The sequence below is a fragment of the Schistocerca serialis genome, unplaced genomic scaffold (genome assembly GCF_023864345.2).
Source record: "Schistocerca serialis cubense isolate TAMUIC-IGC-003099 unplaced genomic scaffold, iqSchSeri2.2 HiC_scaffold_940, whole genome shotgun sequence".
In the NCBI taxonomy this organism is placed as follows: domain Eukaryota; kingdom Metazoa; phylum Arthropoda; class Insecta; order Orthoptera; family Acrididae; genus Schistocerca; species Schistocerca serialis.
Genome location: NW_026048563.1, coordinates 17,990 through 38,982, shown reverse-complemented (window position 1 = coordinate 38,982; position 20,993 = coordinate 17,990). Strand labels below are relative to the sequence as shown.

The window sequence follows — 20,993 nt, the reverse complement described above, 5'->3', positions numbered from 1 at the left end:
GCGCTTTCTCAAGAATCTGTTGTGTTGCTACACGTGCTTTCCCTACTTGCTAGATTAAACTGCTGCCGCAGCTTTTTCAACGGAACGCAGCACTGCCCGAGGTTACAGTACATCGCCCTTGCGGCACCTAAACACAGCGGCCTGTTGGGCCAGGCCGTCGTCAGAGTTCAGAAATAGCACGCGACCGTTCAAGTACGGTCTATTGCGTGCTGCGTGTATGGTTCTTCTCACAGCGAATCCCGCTATACATTCCTGAGGCTGACGCAGCTCAGGCGAAGAATCGGCGCGGCAGCATTATAGCGAGAACAGCAGAACGATGCATCGGCCGGGAATCGAACCCGGGCCGTCCGCATGCTAAGCGAGCATTCACCAATTTTTTTTTTTTTGTTCTCATTTCTTTCGTTGCATTTGTTGGGGGCGGACGTCCGATGGCGCCCGTTCATGTTCATCGTTGACTCGGTCTTTTATTACAGAGGGCAGATAACTCTCAGACCGAACACGCTGAGCTATCGTGCCGGCAAGCCTTAAGATTATGAGACTTACGCGCTGCCTACTGCACTGCTGAGGCACATGCCATTGAACCACCGATGCTCGACAAGCTGCCCGTGCTTCCCGAGTACTTTTCTGCAGGGGAAAGTGGGATTGCCACCCAGCGACGTCGGATACAACCGAAAAAAGTGCTACACACGCGGAGTGCTCCACTACACTGCCTTAAAACGAATGCTCATCTCTATCGTGTGAGTAACCTTGCGGCCGCGGCGGCTAGTCTTGCCCAAAGACGCAGCGTGCGTGGAGGCGCTACCCGAATGCGTGTGGATGCACCCTCCTACCTCGTAAAGCGCCTGCAGCTACTATCACCGTGGGCCGCTGCTGGCGGGCAGGAAGCCGACACAGCGGGGCGTTGCGAGCAGCGCCTGTGCGGTGGTGGTGTAATGGTGAGCATAGTTGCCTTCCAAGCAGTTGATCCGGGTTCGATTCCCGGCCGCCGCAAGTGGCGCTGGTTTTTTCGTATGAGTATGTGAGCCGCGTGCTGTTAAATGAAGGTTTTTTTCGTCGTAGCTCCACGCAGACCATCCTGTAGTATGTCCCGACTTGTCCCGACTTTGCTCGGCTGACGCGAAAGCTGACGCTTGGAATTCGCCCTTATCAAAAGGACAGGCACTATAAACGGCTGAGAGAGGCGAGGTGTGGAGAGGTACCAAAACGACAGGCAATCTGCGAAATTTTCTGCTCGTTGTTCTTAAAGAAAAAAACCGACGCAGTCGGTAGGACTCGAACCTACGCTCCCAGAGGGAATCTGATTTCTAGTCAGACGCCTTAACCACTCGGCCACGACTGCTCGTAACTGAAGTTTCCCTGGAATCGTGAAGAATCAAACCGGTCTGCGCAGAATGTTGACAGGAAACGAACTCCGTGCACTGATTACGGCAGGGTTACCATCGCTACGAGACGAGCCATTACGGAAACGTTAAAATCTTCGCCCGGACAGGGACTTGAACCCTGGACCCTTAGGTTAAAAGCCTAATGCTCTACCGACTGAGCTATCCGGGCTCACGCTCGTTGTGGATGGAGCGGCTGCAAGCAATGTAAATAACTGGAACGCGTGTGTAGGCGTACTACGGTAATTTCTGGCTTCTGGCGCAACTGGCGACTTCACCGACTTCCCACTGACGCTGGTAGCAGCCCAACAGCGGACCAGAGCCTCTTCTCCCTTTATTCCGGTGCCGACAGTAATTGCATCATGTGCCTGTTTTCCCCGATTACGTTCGGTCGAAGCTTCGGAAGGTGGGCGACAAACGACAGTTCGAAGGCCAAAACGTGGAGCGTTGTGTGCGCAAAAACTTCCGTTCCGGTACCGGGAATCGAACCCGGGCCTCCTGGGTGAAAGCCAGGTATCCTAGCCACTAGACCACACCGGATTTGCTCGATAAGCGTGAGGTTTTCTCCGTCTCCTCTCGTATTTCGTGCTGAATCTCGACTCAGTGCAGTTCTCCGTTTGCGAGCATATTTGCGCCTACAGACTGGCATGGCGCACAGCTCGAAATTGACCATTCATTATTTTACTCCTAACAAGGGAAGAGAAAGATCAAAGTTGTACGTTGTCATAATTGGAAATAAACATATTGACGCTGGGGCGTAGACTCCTTGTGGATAACGAACGACAATTAAGTTCGTTCCCTAGCAACAGCAACGCCGTTAATTCAGCCTTGATGTACAGCAAATTAAATGCCCCGGGTGAGGATCGAACTCACGACCTTAAGATTATGAGACTTACGCGCTACCTACTGCGCTACCGAGGCACGTTGCAAGTAACGTTACAGGAAACTTGGTAAGTCTCTCATATTAGAGATAGACAGTTTGCGCTTTCTCAAGAATCTGTTGTGTTGCTACACGTGCTTTCCCTACTTGCTAGATTAAACTGCTGCCGCAGCTTTTTCAACGGAACGCAGCACTGCCCGAGGTTACAGTACATCGCCCTTGCGGCACCTAAACACAGCGGCCTGTTGGGCCAGGCCGTCGTCAGAGTTCAGAAATAGCACGCGACCGTTCAAGTACGGTCTATTGCGTGCTGCGTGTATGGTTCTTCTCACAGCGAATCCCGCTATACATTCCTGAGGCTGACGCAGCTCAGGCGAAGAATCGGCGCGGCAGCATTATAGCGAGAACAGCAGAACGATGCATCGGCCGGGAATCGAACCCGGGCCGTCCGCATGCTAAGCGAGCATTCACCAATTTTTTTTTTTTTGTTCTCATTTCTTTCGTTGCATTTGTTGGGGGCGGACGTCCGATGGCGCCCGTTCATGTTCATCGTTGACTCGGTCTTTTATTACAGAGGGCAGATAACTCTCAGACCGAACACGCTGAGCTATCGTGCCGGCAAGCCTTAAGATTATGAGACTTACGCGCTGCCTACTGCACTGCTGAGGCACATGCCATTGAACCACCGATGCTCGACAAGCTGCCCGTGCTTCCCGAGTACTTTTCTGCAGGGGAAAGTGGGATTGCCACCCAGCGACGTCGGATACAACCGAAAAAAGTGCTACACACGCGGAGTGCTCCACTACACTGCCTTAAAACGAATGCTCATCTCTATCGTGTGAGTAACCTTGCGGCCGCGGCGGCTAGTCTTGCCCAAAGACGCAGCGTGCGTGGAGGCGCTACCCGAATGCGTGTGGATGCACCCTCCTACCTCGTAAAGCGCCTGCAGCTACTATCACCGTGGGCCGCTGCTGGCGGGCAGGAAGCCGACACAGCGGGGCGTTGCGAGCAGCGCCTGTGCGGTGGTGGTGTAATGGTGAGCATAGTTGCCTTCCAAGCAGTTGATCCGGGTTCGATTCCCGGCCGCCGCAAGTGGCGCTGGTTTTTTCGTATGAGTATGTGAGCCGCGTGCTGTTAAATGAAGGTTTTTTTCGTCGTAGCTCCACGCAGACCATCCTGTAGTATGTCCCGACTTGTCCCGACTTTGCTCGGCTGACGCGAAAGCTGACGCTTGGAATTCGCCCTTATCAAAAGGACAGGCACTATAAACGGCTGAGAGAGGCGAGGTGTGGAGAGGTACCAAAACGACAGGCAATCTGCGAAATTTTCTGCTCGTTGTTCTTAAAGAAAAAAACCGACGCAGTCGGTAGGACTCGAACCTACGCTCCCAGAGGGAATCTGATTTCTAGTCAGACGCCTTAACCACTCGGCCACGACTGCTCGTAACTGAAGTTTCCCTGGAATCGTGAAGAATCAAACCGGTCTGCGCAGAATGTTGACAGGAAACGAACTCCGTGCACTGATTACGGCAGGGTTACCATCGCTACGAGACGAGCCATTACGGAAACGTTAAAATCTTCGCCCGGACAGGGACTTGAACCCTGGACCCTTAGGTTAAAAGCCTAATGCTCTACCGACTGAGCTATCCGGGCTCACGCTCGTTGTGGATGGAGCGGCTGCAAGCAATGTAAATAACTGGAACGCGTGTGTAGGCGTACTACGGTAATTTCTGGCTTCTGGCGCAACTGGCGACTTCACCGACTTCCCACTGACGCTGGTAGCAGCCCAACAGCGGACCAGAGCCTCTTCTCCCTTTATTCCGGTGCCGACAGTAATTGCATCATGTGCCTGTTTTCCCCGATTACGTTCGGTCGAAGCTTCGGAAGGTGGGCGACAAACGACAGTTCGAAGGCCAAAACGTGGAGCGTTGTGTGCGCAAAAACTTCCGTTCCGGTACCGGGAATCGAACCCGGGCCTCCTGGGTGAAAGCCAGGTATCCTAGCCACTAGACCACACCGGATTTGCTCGATAAGCGTGAGGTTTTCTCCGTCTCCTCTCGTATTTCGTGCTGAATCTCGACTCAGTGCAGTTCTCCGTTTGCGAGCATATTTGCGCCTACAGACTGGCATGGCGCACAGCTCGAAATTGACTATTCATTATTTTACTCCTAACAAGGGAAGAGAAAGATCAAAGTTGTACGTTGTCATAATTGGAAATAAACATATTGACGCTGGGGCGTAGACTCCTTGTGGATAACGAACGACAATTAAGTTCGTTCCCTAGCAACAGCAACGCCGTTAATTCAGCCTTGATGTACAGCAAATTAAATGCCCCGGGTGAGGATCGAACTCACGACCTTAAGATTATGAGACTTACGCGCTACCTACTGCGCTACCGAGGCACGTTGCAAGTAACGTTACAGGAAACTTGGTAAGTCTCTCATATTAGAGATAGACAGTTTGCGCTTTCTCAAGAATCTGTTGTGTTGCTACACGTGCTTTCCCTACTTGCTAGATTAAACTGCTGCCGCAGCTTTTTCAACGGAACGCAGCACTGCCCGAGGTTACAGTACATCGCCCTTGCGGCACCTAAACACAGCGGCCTGTTGGGCCAGGCCGTCGTCAGAGTTCAGAAATAGCACGCGACCGTTCAAGTACGGTCTATTGCGTGCTGCGTGTATGGTTCTTCTCACAGCGAATCCCGCTATACATTCCTGAGGCTGACGCAGCTCAGGCGAAGAATCGGCGCGGCAGCATTATAGCGAGAACAGCAGAACGATGCATCGGCCGGGAATCGAACCCGGGCCGTCCGCATGCTAAGCGAGCATTCACCAATTTTTTTTTTTTTGTTCTCATTTCTTTCGTTGCATTTGTTGGGGGCGGACGTCCGATGGCGCCCGTTCATGTTCATCGTTGACTCGGTCTTTTATTACAGAGGGCAGATAACTCTCAGACCGAACACGCTGAGCTATCGTGCCGGCAAGCCTTAAGATTATGAGACTTACGCGCTGCCTACTGCACTGCTGAGGCACATGCCATTGAACCACCGATGCTCGACAAGCTGCCCGTGCTTCCCGAGTACTTTTCTGCAGGGGAAAGTGGGATTGCCACCCAGCGACGTCGGATACAACCGAAAAAAGTGCTACACACGCGGAGTGCTCCACTACACTGCCTTAAAACGAATGCTCATCTCTATCGTGTGAGTAACCTTGCGGCCGCGGCGGCTAGTCTTGCCCAAAGACGCAGCGTGCGTGGAGGCGCTACCCGAATGCGTGTGGATGCACCCTCCTACCTCGTAAAGCGCCTGCAGCTACTATCACCGTGGGCCGCTGCTGGCGGGCAGGAAGCCGACACAGCGGGGCGTTGCGAGCAGCGCCTGTGCGGTGGTGGTGTAATGGTGAGCATAGTTGCCTTCCAAGCAGTTGATCCGGGTTCGATTCCCGGCCGCCGCAAGTGGCGCTGGTTTTTTCGTATGAGTATGTGAGCCGCGTGCTGTTAAATGAAGGTTTTTTTCGTCGTAGCTCCACGCAGACCATCCTGTAGTATGTCCCGACTTGTCCCGACTTTGCTCGGCTGACGCGAAAGCTGACGCTTGGAATTCGCCCTTATCAAAAGGACAGGCACTATAAACGGCTGAGAGAGGCGAGGTGTGGAGAGGTACCAAAACGACAGGCAATCTGCGAAATTTTCTGCTCGTTGTTCTTAAAGAAAAAAACCGACGCAGTCGGTAGGACTCGAACCTACGCTCCCAGAGGGAATCTGATTTCTAGTCAGACGCCTTAACCACTCGGCCACGACTGCTCGTAACTGAAGTTTCCCTGGAATCGTGAAGAATCAAACCGGTCTGCGCAGAATGTTGACAGGAAACGAACTCCGTGCACTGATTACGGCAGGGTTACCATCGCTACGAGACGAGCCATTACGGAAACGTTAAAATCTTCGCCCGGACAGGGACTTGAACCCTGGACCCTTAGGTTAAAAGCCTAATGCTCTACCGACTGAGCTATCCGGGCTCACGCTCGTTGTGGATGGAGCGGCTGCAAGCAATGTAAATAACTGGAACGCGTGTGTAGGCGTACTACGGTAATTTCTGGCTTCTGGCGCAACTGGCGACTTCACCGACTTCCCACTGACGCTGGTAGCAGCCCAACAGCGGACCAGAGCCTCTTCTCCCTTTATTCCGGTGCCGACAGTAATTGCATCATGTGCCTGTTTTCCCCGATTACGTTCGGTCGAAGCTTCGGAAGGTGGGCGACAAACGACAGTTCGAAGGCCAAAACGTGGAGCGTTGTGTGCGCAAAAACTTCCGTTCCGGTACCGGGAATCGAACCCGGGCCTCCTGGGTGAAAGCCAGGTATCCTAGCCACTAGACCACACCGGATTTGCTCGATAAGCGTGAGGTTTTCTCCGTCTCCTCTCGTATTTCGTGCTGAATCTCGACTCAGTGCAGTTCTCCGTTTGCGAGCATATTTGCGCCTACAGACTGGCATGGCGCACAGCTCGAAATTGACTATTCATTATTTTACTCCTAACAAGGGAAGAGAAAGATCAAAGTTGTACGTTGTCATAATTGGAAATAAACATATTGACGCTGGGGCGTAGACTCCTTGTGGATAACGAACGACAATTAAGTTCGTTCCCTAGCAACAGCAACGCCGTTAATTCAGCCTTGATGTACAGCAAATTAAATGCCCCGGGTGAGGATCGAACTCACGACCTTAAGATTATGAGACTTACGCGCTACCTACTGCGCTACCGAGGCACGTTGCAAGTAACGTTACAGGAAACTTGGTAAGTCTCTCATATTAGAGATAGACAGTTTGCGCTTTCTCAAGAATCTGTTGTGTTGCTACACGTGCTTTCCCTACTTGCTAGATTAAACTGCTGCCGCAGCTTTTTCAACGGAACGCAGCACTGCCCGAGGTTACAGTACATCGCCCTTGCGGCACCTAAACACAGCGGCCTGTTGGGCCAGGCCGTCGTCAGAGTTCAGAAATAGCACGCGACCGTTCAAGTACGGTCTATTGCGTGCTGCGTGTATGGTTCTTCTCACAGCGAATCCCGCTATACATTCCTGAGGCTGACGCAGCTCAGGCGAAGAATCGGCGCGGCAGCATTATAGCGAGAACAGCAGAACGATGCATCGGCCGGGAATCGAACCCGGGCCGTCCGCATGCTAAGCGAGCATTCACCAATTTTTTTTTTTTTGTTCTCATTTCTTTCGTTGCATTTGTTGGGGGCGGACGTCCGATGGCGCCCGTTCATGTTCATCGTTGACTCGGTCTTTTATTACAGAGGGCAGATAACTCTCAGACCGAACACGCTGAGCTATCGTGCCGGCAAGCCTTAAGATTATGAGACTTACGCGCTGCCTACTGCACTGCTGAGGCACATGCCATTGAACCACCGATGCTCGACAAGCTGCCCGTGCTTCCCGAGTACTTTTCTGCAGGGGAAAGTGGGATTGCCACCCAGCGACGTCGGATACAACCGAAAAAAGTGCTACACACGCGGAGTGCTCCACTACACTGCCTTAAAACGAATGCTCATCTCTATCGTGTGAGTAACCTTGCGGCCGCGGCGGCTAGTCTTGCCCAAAGACGCAGCGTGCGTGGAGGCGCTACCCGAATGCGTGTGGATGCACCCTCCTACCTCGTAAAGCGCCTGCAGCTACTATCACCGTGGGCCGCTGCTGGCGGGCAGGAAGCCGACACAGCGGGGCGTTGCGAGCAGCGCCTGTGCGGTGGTGGTGTAATGGTGAGCATAGTTGCCTTCCAAGCAGTTGATCCGGGTTCGATTCCCGGCCGCCGCAAGTGGCGCTGGTTTTTTCGTATGAGTATGTGAGCCGCGTGCTGTTAAATGAAGGTTTTTTTCGTCGTAGCTCCACGCAGACCATCCTGTAGTATGTCCCGACTTGTCCCGACTTTGCTCGGCTGACGCGAAAGCTGACGCTTGGAATTCGCCCTTATCAAAAGGACAGGCACTATAAACGGCTGAGAGAGGCGAGGTGTGGAGAGGTACCAAAACGACAGGCAATCTGCGAAATTTTCTGCTCGTTGTTCTTAAAGAAAAAAACCGACGCAGTCGGTAGGACTCGAACCTACGCTCCCAGAGGGAATCTGATTTCTAGTCAGACGCCTTAACCACTCGGCCACGACTGCTCGTAACTGAAGTTTCCCTGGAATCGTGAAGAATCAAACCGGTCTGCGCAGAATGTTGACAGGAAACGAACTCCGTGCACTGATTACGGCAGGGTTACCATCGCTACGAGACGAGCCATTACGGAAACGTTAAAATCTTCGCCCGGACAGGGACTTGAACCCTGGACCCTTAGGTTAAAAGCCTAATGCTCTACCGACTGAGCTATCCGGGCTCACGCTCGTTGTGGATGGAGCGGCTGCAAGCAATGTAAATAACTGGAACGCGTGTGTAGGCGTACTACGGTAATTTCTGGCTTCTGGCGCAACTGGCGACTTCACCGACTTCCCACTGACGCTGGTAGCAGCCCAACAGCGGACCAGAGCCTCTTCTCCCTTTATTCCGGTGCCGACAGTAATTGCATCATGTGCCTGTTTTCCCCGATTACGTTCGGTCGAAGCTTCGGAAGGTGGGCGACAAACGACAGTTCGAAGGCCAAAACGTGGAGCGTTGTGTGCGCAAAAACTTCCGTTCCGGTACCGGGAATCGAACCCGGGCCTCCTGGGTGAAAGCCGGGTATCCTAGCCACTAGACCACACCGGATTTGCTCGATAAGCGTGAGGTTTTCTCCGTCTCCTCTCGTATTTCGTGCTGAATCTCGACTCAGTGCAGTTCTCCGTTTGCGAGCATATTTGCGCCTACAGACTGGCATGGCGCACAGCTCGAAATTGACTATTCATTATTTTACTCCTAACAAGGGAAGAGAAAGATCAAAGTTGTACGTTGTCATAATTGGAAATAAACATATTGACGCTGGGGCGTAGACTCCTTGTGGATAACGAACGACAATTAAGTTCGTTCCCTAGCAACAGCAACGCCGTTAATTCAGCCTTGATGTACAGCAAATTAAATGCCCCGGGTGAGGATCGAACTCACGACCTTAAGATTATGAGACTTACGCGCTACCTACTGCGCTACCGAGGCACGTTGCAAGTAACGTTACAGGAAACTTGGTAAGTCTCTCATATTAGAGATAGACAGTTTGCGCTTTCTCAAGAATCTGTTGTGTTGCTACACGTGCTTTCCCTACTTGCTAGATTAAACTGCTGCCGCAGCTTTTTCAACGGAACGCAGCACTGCCCGAGGTTACAGTACATCGCCCTTGCGGCACCTAAACACAGCGGCCTGTTGGGCCAGGCCGTCGTCAGAGTTCAGAAATAGCACGCGACCGTTCAAGTACGGTCTATTGCGTGCTGCGTGTATGGTTCTTCTCACAGCGAATCCCGCTATACATTCCTGAGGCTGACGCAGCTCAGGCGAAGAATCGGCGCGGCAGCATTATAGCGAGAACAGCAGAACGATGCATCGGCCGGGAATCGAACCCGGGCCGTCCGCATGCTAAGCGAGCATTCACCAATTTTTTTTTTTTTTGTTCTCATTTCTTTCGTTGCATTTGTTGGGGGCGGACGTCCGATGGCGCCCGTTCATGTTCATCGTTGACTCGGTCTTTTATTACAGAGGGCAGATAACTCTCAGACCGAACACGCTGAGCTAGCGTGCCGGCAAGCCTTAAGATTATGAGACTTACGCGCTGCCTACTGCACTGCTGAGGCACATGCCATTGAACCACCGATGCTCGACAAGCTGCCCGTGCTTCCCGAGTACTTTTCTGCAGGGGAAAGTGGGATTGCCACCCAGCGACGTCGGATACAACCGAAAAAAGTGCTACACACGCGGAGTGCTCCACTACACTGCCTTAAAACGAATGCTCATCTCTATCGTGTGAGTAACCTTGCGGCCGCGGCGGCTAGTCTTGCCCAAAGACGCAGCGTGCGTGGAGGCGCTACCCGAATGCGTGTGGATGCACCCTCCTACCTCGTAAAGCGCCTGCAGCTACTATCACCGTGGGCCGCTGCTGGCGGGCAGGAAGCCGACACAGCGGGGCGTTGCGAGCAGCGCCTGTGCGGTGGTGGTGTAATGGTGAGCATAGTTGCCTTCCAAGCAGTTGATCCGGGTTCGATTCCCGGCCGCCGCAAGTGGCGCTGGTTTTTTCGTATGAGTATGTGAGCCGCGTGCTGTTAAATGAAGGTTTTTTTCGTCGTAGCTCCACGCAGACCATCCTGTAGTATGTCCCGACTTGTCCCGACTTTGCTCGGCTGACGCGAAAGCTGACGCTTGGAATTCGCCCTTATCAAAAGGACAGGCACTATAAACGGCTGAGAGAGGCGAGGTGTGGAGAGGTACCAAAACGACAGGCAATCTGCGAAATTTTCTGCTCGTTGTTCTTAAAGAAAAAAACCGACGCAGTCGGTAGGACTCGAACCTACGCTCCCAGAGGGAATCTGGTTTCTAGTCAGACGCCTTAACCACTCGGCCACGACTGCTCGTAACTGAAGTTTCCCTGGAATCGTGAAGAATCAAACCGGTCTGCGCAGAATGTTGACAGGAAACGAACTCCGTGCACTGATTACGGCAGGGTTACCATCGCTACGAGACGAGCCATTACGGAAACGTTAAAATCTTCGCCCGGACAGGGACTTGAACCCTGGACCCTTAGGTTAAAAGCCTAATGCTCTACCGACTGAGCTATCCGGGCTCACGCTCGTTGTGGATGGAGCGGCTGCAAGCAATGTAAATAACTGGAACGCGTGTGTAGGCGTACTACGGTAATTTCTGGCTTCTGGCGCAACTGGCGACTTCACCGACTTCCCACTGACGCTGGTAGCAGCCCAACAGCGGACCAGAGCCTCTTCTCCCTTTATTCCGGTGCCGACAGTAATTGCATCATGTGCCTGTTTTCCCCGATTACGTTCGGTCGAAGCTTCGGAAGGTGGGCGACAAACGACAGTTCGAAGGCCAAAACGTGGAGCGTTGTGTGCGCAAAAACTTCCGTTCCGGTACCGGGAATCGAACCCGGGCCTCCTGGGTGAAAGCCAGGTATCCTAGCCACTAGACCACACCGGATTTGCTCGATAAGCGTGAGGTTTTCTCCGTCTCCTCTCGTATTTCGTGCTGAATCTCGACTCAGTGCAGTTCTCCGTTTGCGAGCATATTTGCGCCTACAGACTGGCATGGCGCACAGCTCGAAATTGACTATTCATTATTTTACTCCTAACAAGGGAAGAGAAAGATCAAAGTTGTACGTTGTCATAATTGGAAATAAACATATTGACGCTGGGGCGTAGACTCCTTGTGGATAACGAACGACAATTAAGTTCGTTCCCTAGCAACAGCAACGCCGTTAATTCAGCCTTGATGTACAGCAAATTAAATGCCCCGGGTGAGGATCGAACTCACGACCTTAAGATTATGAGACTTACGCGCTACCTACTGCGCTACCTAGGCACGTTGCAAGTAACGTTACAGGAAACTTGGTAAGTCTCTCATATTAGAGATAGACAGTTTGCGCTTTCTCAAGAATCTGTTGTGTTGCTACACGTGCTTTCCCTACTTGCTAGATTAAACTGCTGCCGCAGCTTTTTCAACGGAACGCAGCACTGCCCGAGGTTACAGTACATCGCCCTTGCGGCACCTAAACACAGCGGCCTGTTGGGCCAGGCCGTCGTCAGAGTTCAGAAATAGCACGCGACCGTTCAAGTACGGTCTATTGCGTGCTGCGTGTATGGTTCTTCTCACAGCGAATCCCGCTATACATTCCTGAGGCTGACGCAGCTCAGGCGAAGAATCGGCGCGGCAGCATTATAGCGAGAACAGCAGAACGATGCATCGGCCGGGAATCGAACCCGGGCCGTCCGCATGCTAAGCGAGCATTCACCAATTTTTTTTTTTTTTTGTTCTCATTTCTTTCGTTGCATTTGTTGGGGGCGGACGTCCGATGGCGCCCGTTCATGTTCATCGTTGACTCGGTCTTTTATTACAGAGGGCAGATAACTCTCAGACCGAACACGCTGAGCTATCGTGCCGGCAAGCCTTAAGATTATGAGACTTACGCGCTGCCTACTGCACTGCTGAGGCACATGCCATTGAACCACCGATGCTCGACAAGCTGCCCGTGCTTCCCGAGTACTTTTCTGCAGGGGAAAGTGGGATTGCCACCCAGCGACGTCGGATACAACCGAAAAAAGTGCTACACACGCGGAGTGCTCCACTACACTGCCTTAAAACGAATGCTCATCTCTATCGTGTGAGTAACCTTGCGGCCGCGGCGGCTAGTCTTGCCCAAAGACGCAGCGTGCGTGGAGGCGCTACCCGAATGCGTGTGGATGCACCCTCCTACCTCGTAAAGCGCCTGCAGCTACTATCACCGTGGGCCGCTGCTGGCGGGCAGGAAGCCGACACAGCGGGGCGTTGCGAGCAGCGCCTGTGCGGTGGTGGTGTAATGGTGAGCATAGTTGCCTTCCAAGCAGTTGATCCGGGTTCGATTCCCGGCCGCCGCAAGTGGCGCTGGTTTTTTCGTATGAGTATGTGAGCCGCGTGCTGTTAAATGAAGGTTTTTTTCGTCGTAGCTCCACGCAGACCATCCTGTAGTATGTCCCGACTTGTCCCGACTTTGCTCGGCTGACGCGAAAGCTGACGCTTGGAATTCGCCCTTATCAAAAGGACAGGCACTATAAACGGCTGAGAGAGGCGAGGTGTGGAGAGGTACCAAAACGACAGGCAATCTGCGAAATTTTCTGCTCGTTGTTCTTAAAGAAAAAAACCGACGCAGTCGGTAGGACTCGAACCTACGCTCCCAGAGGGAATCTGATTTCTAGTCAGACGCCTTAACCACTCGGCCACGACTGCTCGTAACTGAAGTTTCCCTGGAATCGTGAAGAATCAAACCGGTCTGCGCAGAATGTTGACAGGAAACGAACTCCGTGCACTGATTACGGCAGGGTTACCATCGCTACGAGACGAGCCATTACGGAAACGTTAAAATCTTCGCCCGGACAGGGACTTGAACCCTGGACCCTTAGGTTAAAAGCCTAATGCTCTACCGACTGAGCTATCCGGGCTCACGCTCGTTGTGGATGGAGCGGCTGCAAGCAATGTAAATAACTGGAACGCGTGTGTAGGCGTACTACGGTAATTTCTGGCTTCTGGCGCAACTGGCGACTTCACCGACTTCCCACTGACGCTGGTAGCAGCCCAACAGCGGACCAGAGCCTCTTCTCCCTTTATTCCGGTGCCGACAGTAATTGCATCATGTGCCTGTTTTCCCCGATTACGTTCGGTCGAAGCTTCGGAAGGTGGGCGACAAACGACAGTTCGAAGGCCAAAACGTGGAGCGTTGTGTGCGCAAAAACTTCCGTTCCGGTACCGGGAATCGAACCCGGGCCTCCTGGGTGAAAGCCAGGTATCCTAGCCACTAGACCACACCGGATTTGCTCGATAAGCGTGAGGTTTTCTCCGTCTCCTCTCGTATTTCGTGCTGAATCTCGACTCAGTGCAGTTCTCCGTTTGCGAGCATATTTGCGCCTACAGACTGGCATGGCGCACAGCTCGAAATTGACTATTCATTATTTTACTCCTAACAAGGGAAGAGAAAGATCAAAGTTGTACGTTGTCATAATTGGAAATAAACATATTGACGCTGGGGCGTAGACTCCTTGTGGATAACGAACGACAATTAAGTTCGTTCCCTAGCAACAGCAACGCCGTTAATTCAGCCTTGATGTACAGCAAATTAAATGCCCCGGGTGAGGATCGAACTCACGACCTTAAGATTATGAGACTTACGCGCTACCTACTGCGCTACCGAGGCACGTTGCAAGTAACGTTACAGGAAACTTGGTAAGTCTCTCATATTAGAGATAGACAGTTTGCGCTTTCTCAAGAATCTGTTGTGTTGCTACACGTGCTTTCCCTACTTGCTAGATTAAACTGCTGCCGCAGCTTTTTCAACGGAACGCAGCACTGCCCGAGGTTACAGTACATCGCCCTTGCGGCACCTAAACACAGCGGCCTGTTGGGCCAGGCCGTCGTCAGAGTTCAGAAATAGCACGCGACCGTTCAAGTACGGTCTATTGCGTGCTGCGTGTATGGTTCTTCTCACAGCGAATCCCGCTATACATTCCTGAGGCTGACGCAGCTCAGGCGAAGAATCGGCGCGGCAGCATTATAGCGAGAACAGCAGAACGATGCATCGGCCGGGAATCGAACCTGGGCCGTCCGCATGCTAAGCGAGCATTCACCAATTTTTTTTTTTTTTTTGTTCTCATTTCTTTCGTTGCATTTGTTGGGGGCGGACGTCCGATGGCGCCCGTTCATGTTCATCGTTGACTCGGTCTTTTATTACAGAGGGCAGATAACTCTCAGACCGAACACGCTGAGCTATCGTGCCGGCAAGCCTTAAGATTATGAGACTTACGCGCTGCCTACTGCACTGCTGAGGCACATGCCATTGAACCACCGATGCTCGACAAGCTGCCCGTGCTTCCCGAGTACTTTTCTGCAGGGGAAAGTGGGATTGCCACCCAGCGACGTCGGATACAACCGAAAAAAGTGCTACACACGCGGAGTGCTCCACTACACTGCCTTAAAACGAATGCTCATCTCTATCGTGTGAGTAACCTTGCGGCCGCGGCGGCTAGTCTTGCCCAAAGACGCAGCGTGCGTGGAGGCGCTACCCGAATGCGTGTGGATGCACCCTCCTACCTCGTAAAGCGCCTGCAGCTACTATCACCGTGGGCCGCTGCTGGCGGGCAGGAAGCCGACACAGCGGGGCGTTGCGAGCAGCGCCTGTGCGGTGGTGGTGTAATGGTGAGCATAGTTGCCTTCCAAGCAGTTGATCCGGGTTCGATTCCCGGCCGCCGCAAGTGGCGCTGGTTTTTTCGTATGAGTATGTGAGCCGCGTGCTGTTAAATGAAGGTTTTTTTCGTCGTAGCTCCACGCAGACCATCCTGTAGTATGTCCCGACTTGTCCCGACTTTGCTCGGCTGACGCGAAAGCTGACGCTTGGAATTCGCCCTTATCAAAAGGACAGGCACTATAAACGGCTGAGAGAGGCGAGGTGTGGAGAGGTACCAAAACGACAGGCAATCTGCGAAATTTTCTGCTCGTTGTTCTTAAAGAAAAAAACCGACGCAGTCGGTAGGACTCGAACCTACGCTCCCAGAGGGAATCTGATTTCTAGTCAGACGCCTTAACCACTCGGCCACGACTGCTCGTAACTGAAGTTTCCCTGGAATCGTGAAGAATCAAACCGGTCTGCGCAGAATGTTGACAGGAAACGAACTCCGTGCACTGATTACGGCAGGGTTACCATCGCTACGAGACGAGCCATTACGGAAACGTTAAAATCTTCGCCCGGACAGGGACTTGAACCCTGGACCCTTAGGTTAAAAGCCTAATGCTCTACCGACTGAGCTATCCGGGCTCACGCTCGTTGTGGATGGAGCGGCTGCAAGCAATGTAAATAACTGGAACGCGTGTGTAGGCGTACTACGGTAATTTCTGGCTTCTGGCGCAACTGGCGACTTCACCGACTTCCCACTGACGCTGGTAGCAGCCCAACAGCGGACCAGAGCCTCTTCTCCCTTTATTCCGGTGCCGACAGTAATTGCATCATGTGCCTGTTTTCCCCGATTACGTTCGGTCGAAGCTTCGGAAGGTGGGCGACAAACGACAGTTCGAAGGCCAAAACGTGGAGCGTTGTGTGCGCAAAAACTTCCGTTTCGGTACCGGGAATCGAACCCGGGCCTCCTGGGTGAAAGCCAGGTATCCTAGCCACTAGACCACACCGGATTTGCTCGATAAGCGTGAGGTTTTCTCCGTCTCCTCTCGTATTTCGTGCTGAATCTCGACTCAGTGCAGTTCTCCGTTTGCGAGCATATTTGCGCCTACAGACTGGCATGGCGCACAGCTCGAAATTGACTATTCATTATTTTACTCCTAACAAGGGAAGAGAAAGATCAAAGTTGTACGTTGTCATAATTGGAAATAAACATATTGACGCTGGGGCGTAGACTCCTTGTGGATAACGAACGACAATTAAGTTCGTTCCCTAGCAACAGCAACGCCGTTAATTCAGCCTTGATGTACAGCAAATTAAATGCCCCGGGTGAGGATCGAACTCACGACCTTAAGATTATGAGACTTACGCGCTACCTACTGCGCTACCGAGGCACGTTGCAAGTAACGTTACAGGAAACTTGGTAAGTCTCTCATATTAGAGATAGACAGTTTGCGCTTTCTCAAGAATCTGTTGTGTTGCTACACGTGCTTTCCCTACTTGCTAGATTAAACTGCTGCCGCAGCTTTTTCAACGGAACGCAGCACTGCCCGAGGTTACAGTACATCGCCCTTGCGGCACCTAAACACAGCGGCCTGTTGGGCCAGGCCGTCGTCAGAGTTCAGAAATAGCACGCGACCGTTCAAGTACGGTCTATTGCGTGCTGCGTGTATGGTTCTTCTCACAGCGAATCCCGCTATACATTCCTGAGGCTGACGCAGCTCAGGCGAAGAATCGGCGCGGCAGCATTATAGCGAGAACAGCAGAACGATGCATCGGCCGGGAATCGAACCCGGGCCGTCCGCATGCTAAGCGAGCATTCACCAATTTTTTTTTTTTTGTTCTCATTTCTTTCGTTGCATTTGTTGGGGGCGGACGTCCGATGGCGCCCGTTCATGTTCATCGTTGACTCTGTCTTTTATTACAGAGGGCAGATAACTCTCAGACCGAACACGCTGAGCTATCGTGCCGGCAAGCCTTAAGATTATGAGACTTACGCGCTGCCTACTGCACTGCTGAGGCACATGCCATTGAACCACCGATGCTCGACAAGCTGCCCGTGCTTCCCGAGTACTTTTCTGCAGGGGAAAGTGGGATTGCCACCCAGCGACGTCGGATACAACCGAAAAAAGTGCTACACACGCGGAGTGCTCCACTACACTGCCTTAAAACGAATGCTCATCTCTATCGTGTGAGTAACCTTGCGGCCGCGGCGGCTAGTCTTGCCCAAAGACGCAGCGTGCGTGGAGGCGCTACCCGAATGCGTGTGGATGCACCCTCCTACCTCGTAAAGCGCCTGCAGCTACTATCACCGTGGGCCGCTGCTGGCGGGCAGGAAGCCGACACAGCGGGGCGTTGCGAGCAGCGCCTGTGCGGTGGTGGTGTAATGGTGAGCATAGTTGCCTTCCAAGCAGTTGATCCGGGTTCGATTCCCGGCCGCCGCAAGTGGCGCTGGTTTTTTCGTATGAGTATGTGAGCCGCGTGCTGTTAAATGAAGGTTTTTTTCGTCGTAGCTCCACGCAGACCATCCTGTAGTATGTCCCGACTTGTCCCGACTTTGCTCGGCTGACGCGAAAGCTGACGCTTGGAATTCGCCCTTATCAAAAGGACAGGCACTATAAACGGCTGAGAGAGGCGAGGTGTGGAGAGGTACCAAAACGACAGGCAATCTGCGAAATTTTCTGCTCGTTGTTCTTAAAGAAAAAAACCGACGCAGTCGGTAGGACTCGAACCTACGCTCCCAGAGGGAATCTGATTTCTAGTCAGACGCCTTAACCACTCGGCCACGACTGCTCGTAACTGAAGTTTCCCTGGAATCGTGAAGAATCAAACCGGTCTGCGCAGAATGTTGACAGGAAACGAACTCCGTGCACTGATTACGGCAGGGTTACCATCGCTACGAGACGAGCCATTACGGAAACGTTAAAATCTTCGCCCGGACAGGGACTTGAACCCTGGACCCTTAGGTTAAAAGCCTAATGCTCTACCGACTGAGCTATCCGGGCTCACGCTCGTTGTGGATGGAGCGGCTGCAAGCAATGTAAATAACTGGAACGCGTGTGTAGGCGTACTACGGTAATTTCTGGCTTCTGGCGCAACTGGCGACTTCACCGACTTCCCACTGACGCTGGTAGCAGCCCAACAGCGGACCAGAGCCTCTTCTCCCTTTATTCCGGTGCCGACAGTAATTGCATCATGTGCCTGTTTTCCCCGATTACGTTCGGTCGAAGCTTCGGAAGGTGGGCGACAAACGACAGTTCGAAGGCCAAAACGTGGAGCGTTGTGTGCGCAAAAACTTCCGTTTCGGTACCGGGAATCGAACCCGGGCCTCCTGGGTGAAAGCCAGGTATCCTAGCCACTAGACCACACCGGATTTGCTCGATAAGCGTGAGGTTTTCTCCGTCTCCTCTCGTATTTCGTGCTGAATCTCGACTCAGTGCAGTTCTCCGTTTGCGAGCATATTTGCGCCTACAGACTGGCATGGCGCACAGCTCGAAATTGACTATTCATTATTTTACTCCTAACAAGGGAAGAGAAAGATCAAAGTTGTACGTTGTCATAATTGGAAATAAACATATTGACGCTGGGGCGTAGACTCCTTGTGGATAACGAACGACAATTAAGTTCGTTCCCTAGCAACAGCAACGCCGTTAATTCAGCCTTGATGTACAGCAAATTAAATGCCCCGGGTGAGGATCGAACTCACGACCTTAAGATTATGAGACTTACGCGCTACCTACTGCGCTACCGAGGCACGTTGCAAGTAACGTTACAGGAAACTTGGTAAGTCTCTCATATTAGAGATAGACAGTTTGCGCTTTCTCAAGAATCTGTTGTGTTGCTACACGTGCTTTCCCTACTTGCTAGATTAAACTGCTGCCGCAGCTTTTTCAACGGAACGCAGCACTGCCCGAGGTTACAGTACATCGCCCTTGCGGCACCTAAACACAGCGGCCTGTTGGGCCAGGCCGTCGTCAGAGTTCAGAAATAGCACGCGACCGTTCAAGTACGGTCTATTGCGTGCTGCGTGTATGGTTCTTCTCACAGCGAATCCCGCTATACATTCCTGAGGCTGACGCAGCTCAGGCGAAGAATCGGCGCGGCAGCATTATAGCGAGAACAGCAGAACGATGCATCGGCCGGGAATCGAACCCGGGCCGTCCGCATGCTAAGCGAGCATTCACCAATTTTTTTTTTTTTGTTCTCATTTCTTTCGTTGCATTTGTTGGGGGCGGACGTCCGATGGCGCCCGTTCATGTTCATCGTTGACTCTGTCTTTTATTACAGAGGGCAGATAACTCTCAGACCGAACACGCTGAGCTATCGTGCCGGCAAGCCTTAAGATTATGAGACTTACGCGCTGCCTACTGCACTGCTGAGGCACATGCCATTGAACCACCGATGCTCGACAAGCTGCCCGTGCTTCCCGAGTACTTTTCTGCAGGGGAAAGTGGGATTGCCACCCAGCGACGTCGGATACAACCGAAAAAAGTGCTACACACGCGGAGTGCTCCACTACACTGCCTTAAAACGAATGCTCATCTCTATCGTGTGAGTAACCTTGCGGCCGCGGCGGCTAGTCTTGCCCAAAGACGCAGCGTGCGTGGAGGCGCTACCCGAATGCGTGTGGATGCACCCTCCTACCTCGTAAAGCGCCTGCAGCTACTATCACCGTGGGCCGCTGCTGGCGGGCAGGAAGCCGACACAGCGGGGCGTTGCGAGCAGCGCCTGTGCGGTGGTGGTGTAATGGTGAGCATAGTTGCCTTCCAAGCAGTTGATCCGGGTTCGATTCCCGGCCGCCGCAAGTGGCGCTGGTTTTTTCGTATGAGTATGTGAGCCGCGTGCTGTTAAATGAAGGTTTTTTTCGTCGTAGCTCCACGCAGACCATCCTGTAGTATGTCCCGACTTGTCCCGACTTTGCTCGGCTGACGCGAAAGCTGACGCTTGGAATTCGCCCTTATCAAAAGGACAGGCACTATAAACGGCTGAGAGAGGCGAGGTGTGGAGAGGTACCAAAACGACAGGCAATCTGCGAAATTTTCTGCTCGTTGTTCTTAAAGAAAAAAACCGACGCAGTCGGTAGGACTCGAACCTACGCTCCCAGAGGGAATCTGATTTCTAGTCAGACGCCTTAACCACTCGGCCACGACTGCTCGTAACTGAAGTTTCCCTGGAATCGTGAAGAATCAAACCGGTCTGCGCAGAATGTTGACAGGAAACGAACTCCGTGCACTGATTACGGCAGGGTTACCATCGCTACGAGACGAGCCATTACGGAAACGTTAAAATCTTCGCCCGGACAGGGACTTGAACCCTGGACCCTTAGGTTAAAAGCCTAATGCTCTACCGACTGAGCTATCCGGGCTCACGCTCGTTGTGGATGGAGCGGCTGCAAGCAATGTAAATAACTGGAACGCGTGTGTAGGCGTACTACGGTAATTTCTGGCTTCTGGCGCAACTGGCGACTTCACCGACTTCCCACTGACGCTGGTAGCAGCCCAACAGCGGACCAGAGCCTCTTCTCCCTTTATTCCGGTGCCGACAGTAATTGCATCATGTGCCTGTTTTCCCCGATTACGTTCGGTCGAAGCTTCGGAAGGTGGGCGACAAACGACAGTTCGAAGGCCAAAACGTGGAGCGTTGTGTGCGCAAAAACTTCCGTTCCGGTACCGGGAATCGAACCCGGGCCTCCTGGGTGAAAGCCAGGTATCCTAGCCACTAGACCACACCGGATTTGCTCTATAAGCGTGAGGTTTTCTCCGTCTCCTCTCGTATTTCGTGCTGAATCTCGACTCAGTGCAGTTCTCCGTTTGCGAGCATATTTGCGCCTACAGACTGGCATGGCGCACAGCTCGAAATTGACTATTCATTATTTTACTCCTAACAAGGGAAGAGAAAGATCAAAGTTGTACGTTGTCATA

The 20,993-nt window shown here is 52.6% G+C and overlaps 44 non-coding genes across 44 annotated transcripts; 9 read left to right on the top strand and 35 right to left on the bottom strand.

Moving 5' to 3' along the window:
- The first annotated feature begins 918 nt into the window (after positions 1–918).
- On the top strand, positions 919–990 carry Trnag-ucc (transfer RNA glycine (anticodon UCC)). Its single transcript has one exon. It is a non-coding gene; the product is annotated as a tRNA-Gly (tRNA).
- Positions 991–1,257: 267 nt separating this feature from the next.
- Trnas-aga (transfer RNA serine (anticodon AGA)) lies at positions 1,258–1,339 on the bottom strand. Its single transcript has one exon. It is a non-coding gene; the product is annotated as a tRNA-Ser (tRNA).
- A 139-nt stretch (positions 1,340–1,478) lies between these two features.
- Positions 1,479–1,551, bottom strand: Trnak-uuu (transfer RNA lysine (anticodon UUU)). The gene has a single exon. It is a non-coding gene; the product is annotated as a tRNA-Lys (tRNA).
- Positions 1,552–1,847: 296 nt separating this feature from the next.
- Positions 1,848–1,919, bottom strand: Trnae-uuc (transfer RNA glutamic acid (anticodon UUC)). The gene has a single exon. It is a non-coding gene; the product is annotated as a tRNA-Glu (tRNA).
- A 308-nt stretch (positions 1,920–2,227) lies between these two features.
- On the bottom strand, positions 2,228–2,300 carry Trnam-cau (transfer RNA methionine (anticodon CAU)). Its single transcript has one exon. It is a non-coding gene; the product is annotated as a tRNA-Met (tRNA).
- Positions 2,301–3,278: 978 nt separating this feature from the next.
- On the top strand, positions 3,279–3,350 carry Trnag-ucc (transfer RNA glycine (anticodon UCC)). The gene has a single exon. It is a non-coding gene; the product is annotated as a tRNA-Gly (tRNA).
- A 267-nt stretch (positions 3,351–3,617) lies between these two features.
- Trnas-aga (transfer RNA serine (anticodon AGA)) lies at positions 3,618–3,699 on the bottom strand. Its single transcript has one exon. It is a non-coding gene; the product is annotated as a tRNA-Ser (tRNA).
- Positions 3,700–3,838: 139 nt separating this feature from the next.
- Positions 3,839–3,911, bottom strand: Trnak-uuu (transfer RNA lysine (anticodon UUU)). The gene has a single exon. It is a non-coding gene; the product is annotated as a tRNA-Lys (tRNA).
- A 296-nt stretch (positions 3,912–4,207) lies between these two features.
- Trnae-uuc (transfer RNA glutamic acid (anticodon UUC)) lies at positions 4,208–4,279 on the bottom strand. Its single transcript has one exon. It is a non-coding gene; the product is annotated as a tRNA-Glu (tRNA).
- Positions 4,280–4,587: 308 nt separating this feature from the next.
- Trnam-cau (transfer RNA methionine (anticodon CAU)) lies at positions 4,588–4,660 on the bottom strand. The gene has a single exon. It is a non-coding gene; the product is annotated as a tRNA-Met (tRNA).
- A 978-nt stretch (positions 4,661–5,638) lies between these two features.
- Trnag-ucc (transfer RNA glycine (anticodon UCC)) lies at positions 5,639–5,710 on the top strand. The gene has a single exon. It is a non-coding gene; the product is annotated as a tRNA-Gly (tRNA).
- A 267-nt stretch (positions 5,711–5,977) lies between these two features.
- On the bottom strand, positions 5,978–6,059 carry Trnas-aga (transfer RNA serine (anticodon AGA)). Its single transcript has one exon. It is a non-coding gene; the product is annotated as a tRNA-Ser (tRNA).
- A 139-nt stretch (positions 6,060–6,198) lies between these two features.
- Trnak-uuu (transfer RNA lysine (anticodon UUU)) lies at positions 6,199–6,271 on the bottom strand. Its single transcript has one exon. It is a non-coding gene; the product is annotated as a tRNA-Lys (tRNA).
- A 296-nt stretch (positions 6,272–6,567) lies between these two features.
- Trnae-uuc (transfer RNA glutamic acid (anticodon UUC)) lies at positions 6,568–6,639 on the bottom strand. The gene has a single exon. It is a non-coding gene; the product is annotated as a tRNA-Glu (tRNA).
- A 308-nt stretch (positions 6,640–6,947) lies between these two features.
- On the bottom strand, positions 6,948–7,020 carry Trnam-cau (transfer RNA methionine (anticodon CAU)). The gene has a single exon. It is a non-coding gene; the product is annotated as a tRNA-Met (tRNA).
- A 978-nt stretch (positions 7,021–7,998) lies between these two features.
- Trnag-ucc (transfer RNA glycine (anticodon UCC)) lies at positions 7,999–8,070 on the top strand. The gene has a single exon. It is a non-coding gene; the product is annotated as a tRNA-Gly (tRNA).
- A 267-nt stretch (positions 8,071–8,337) lies between these two features.
- On the bottom strand, positions 8,338–8,419 carry Trnas-aga (transfer RNA serine (anticodon AGA)). Its single transcript has one exon. It is a non-coding gene; the product is annotated as a tRNA-Ser (tRNA).
- A 139-nt stretch (positions 8,420–8,558) lies between these two features.
- Positions 8,559–8,631, bottom strand: Trnak-uuu (transfer RNA lysine (anticodon UUU)). Its single transcript has one exon. It is a non-coding gene; the product is annotated as a tRNA-Lys (tRNA).
- A 296-nt stretch (positions 8,632–8,927) lies between these two features.
- Trnae-uuc (transfer RNA glutamic acid (anticodon UUC)) lies at positions 8,928–8,999 on the bottom strand. Its single transcript has one exon. It is a non-coding gene; the product is annotated as a tRNA-Glu (tRNA).
- Positions 9,000–9,307: 308 nt separating this feature from the next.
- Positions 9,308–9,380, bottom strand: Trnam-cau (transfer RNA methionine (anticodon CAU)). Its single transcript has one exon. It is a non-coding gene; the product is annotated as a tRNA-Met (tRNA).
- Positions 9,381–10,359: 979 nt separating this feature from the next.
- Positions 10,360–10,431, top strand: Trnag-ucc (transfer RNA glycine (anticodon UCC)). The gene has a single exon. It is a non-coding gene; the product is annotated as a tRNA-Gly (tRNA).
- Positions 10,432–10,698: 267 nt separating this feature from the next.
- On the bottom strand, positions 10,699–10,780 carry Trnas-aga (transfer RNA serine (anticodon AGA)). Its single transcript has one exon. It is a non-coding gene; the product is annotated as a tRNA-Ser (tRNA).
- Positions 10,781–10,919: 139 nt separating this feature from the next.
- On the bottom strand, positions 10,920–10,992 carry Trnak-uuu (transfer RNA lysine (anticodon UUU)). The gene has a single exon. It is a non-coding gene; the product is annotated as a tRNA-Lys (tRNA).
- A 296-nt stretch (positions 10,993–11,288) lies between these two features.
- On the bottom strand, positions 11,289–11,360 carry Trnae-uuc (transfer RNA glutamic acid (anticodon UUC)). Its single transcript has one exon. It is a non-coding gene; the product is annotated as a tRNA-Glu (tRNA).
- Positions 11,361–11,668: 308 nt separating this feature from the next.
- Positions 11,669–11,741, bottom strand: Trnam-cau (transfer RNA methionine (anticodon CAU)). The gene has a single exon. It is a non-coding gene; the product is annotated as a tRNA-Met (tRNA).
- A 980-nt stretch (positions 11,742–12,721) lies between these two features.
- Positions 12,722–12,793, top strand: Trnag-ucc (transfer RNA glycine (anticodon UCC)). Its single transcript has one exon. It is a non-coding gene; the product is annotated as a tRNA-Gly (tRNA).
- A 267-nt stretch (positions 12,794–13,060) lies between these two features.
- Trnas-aga (transfer RNA serine (anticodon AGA)) lies at positions 13,061–13,142 on the bottom strand. Its single transcript has one exon. It is a non-coding gene; the product is annotated as a tRNA-Ser (tRNA).
- A 139-nt stretch (positions 13,143–13,281) lies between these two features.
- Positions 13,282–13,354, bottom strand: Trnak-uuu (transfer RNA lysine (anticodon UUU)). Its single transcript has one exon. It is a non-coding gene; the product is annotated as a tRNA-Lys (tRNA).
- A 296-nt stretch (positions 13,355–13,650) lies between these two features.
- Trnae-uuc (transfer RNA glutamic acid (anticodon UUC)) lies at positions 13,651–13,722 on the bottom strand. Its single transcript has one exon. It is a non-coding gene; the product is annotated as a tRNA-Glu (tRNA).
- A 308-nt stretch (positions 13,723–14,030) lies between these two features.
- Trnam-cau (transfer RNA methionine (anticodon CAU)) lies at positions 14,031–14,103 on the bottom strand. The gene has a single exon. It is a non-coding gene; the product is annotated as a tRNA-Met (tRNA).
- Positions 14,104–15,084: 981 nt separating this feature from the next.
- Positions 15,085–15,156, top strand: Trnag-ucc (transfer RNA glycine (anticodon UCC)). The gene has a single exon. It is a non-coding gene; the product is annotated as a tRNA-Gly (tRNA).
- A 267-nt stretch (positions 15,157–15,423) lies between these two features.
- Positions 15,424–15,505, bottom strand: Trnas-aga (transfer RNA serine (anticodon AGA)). The gene has a single exon. It is a non-coding gene; the product is annotated as a tRNA-Ser (tRNA).
- Positions 15,506–15,644: 139 nt separating this feature from the next.
- Trnak-uuu (transfer RNA lysine (anticodon UUU)) lies at positions 15,645–15,717 on the bottom strand. Its single transcript has one exon. It is a non-coding gene; the product is annotated as a tRNA-Lys (tRNA).
- Positions 15,718–16,013: 296 nt separating this feature from the next.
- Positions 16,014–16,085, bottom strand: Trnae-uuc (transfer RNA glutamic acid (anticodon UUC)). The gene has a single exon. It is a non-coding gene; the product is annotated as a tRNA-Glu (tRNA).
- A 308-nt stretch (positions 16,086–16,393) lies between these two features.
- Trnam-cau (transfer RNA methionine (anticodon CAU)) lies at positions 16,394–16,466 on the bottom strand. The gene has a single exon. It is a non-coding gene; the product is annotated as a tRNA-Met (tRNA).
- A 978-nt stretch (positions 16,467–17,444) lies between these two features.
- On the top strand, positions 17,445–17,516 carry Trnag-ucc (transfer RNA glycine (anticodon UCC)). Its single transcript has one exon. It is a non-coding gene; the product is annotated as a tRNA-Gly (tRNA).
- Positions 17,517–17,783: 267 nt separating this feature from the next.
- Positions 17,784–17,865, bottom strand: Trnas-aga (transfer RNA serine (anticodon AGA)). The gene has a single exon. It is a non-coding gene; the product is annotated as a tRNA-Ser (tRNA).
- Positions 17,866–18,004: 139 nt separating this feature from the next.
- On the bottom strand, positions 18,005–18,077 carry Trnak-uuu (transfer RNA lysine (anticodon UUU)). Its single transcript has one exon. It is a non-coding gene; the product is annotated as a tRNA-Lys (tRNA).
- Positions 18,078–18,373: 296 nt separating this feature from the next.
- On the bottom strand, positions 18,374–18,445 carry Trnae-uuc (transfer RNA glutamic acid (anticodon UUC)). Its single transcript has one exon. It is a non-coding gene; the product is annotated as a tRNA-Glu (tRNA).
- A 308-nt stretch (positions 18,446–18,753) lies between these two features.
- Trnam-cau (transfer RNA methionine (anticodon CAU)) lies at positions 18,754–18,826 on the bottom strand. Its single transcript has one exon. It is a non-coding gene; the product is annotated as a tRNA-Met (tRNA).
- Positions 18,827–19,804: 978 nt separating this feature from the next.
- On the top strand, positions 19,805–19,876 carry Trnag-ucc (transfer RNA glycine (anticodon UCC)). Its single transcript has one exon. It is a non-coding gene; the product is annotated as a tRNA-Gly (tRNA).
- A 267-nt stretch (positions 19,877–20,143) lies between these two features.
- On the bottom strand, positions 20,144–20,225 carry Trnas-aga (transfer RNA serine (anticodon AGA)). The gene has a single exon. It is a non-coding gene; the product is annotated as a tRNA-Ser (tRNA).
- A 139-nt stretch (positions 20,226–20,364) lies between these two features.
- Trnak-uuu (transfer RNA lysine (anticodon UUU)) lies at positions 20,365–20,437 on the bottom strand. The gene has a single exon. It is a non-coding gene; the product is annotated as a tRNA-Lys (tRNA).
- A 296-nt stretch (positions 20,438–20,733) lies between these two features.
- On the bottom strand, positions 20,734–20,805 carry Trnae-uuc (transfer RNA glutamic acid (anticodon UUC)). The gene has a single exon. It is a non-coding gene; the product is annotated as a tRNA-Glu (tRNA).
- Positions 20,806–20,993: the final 188 nt, after the last annotated feature.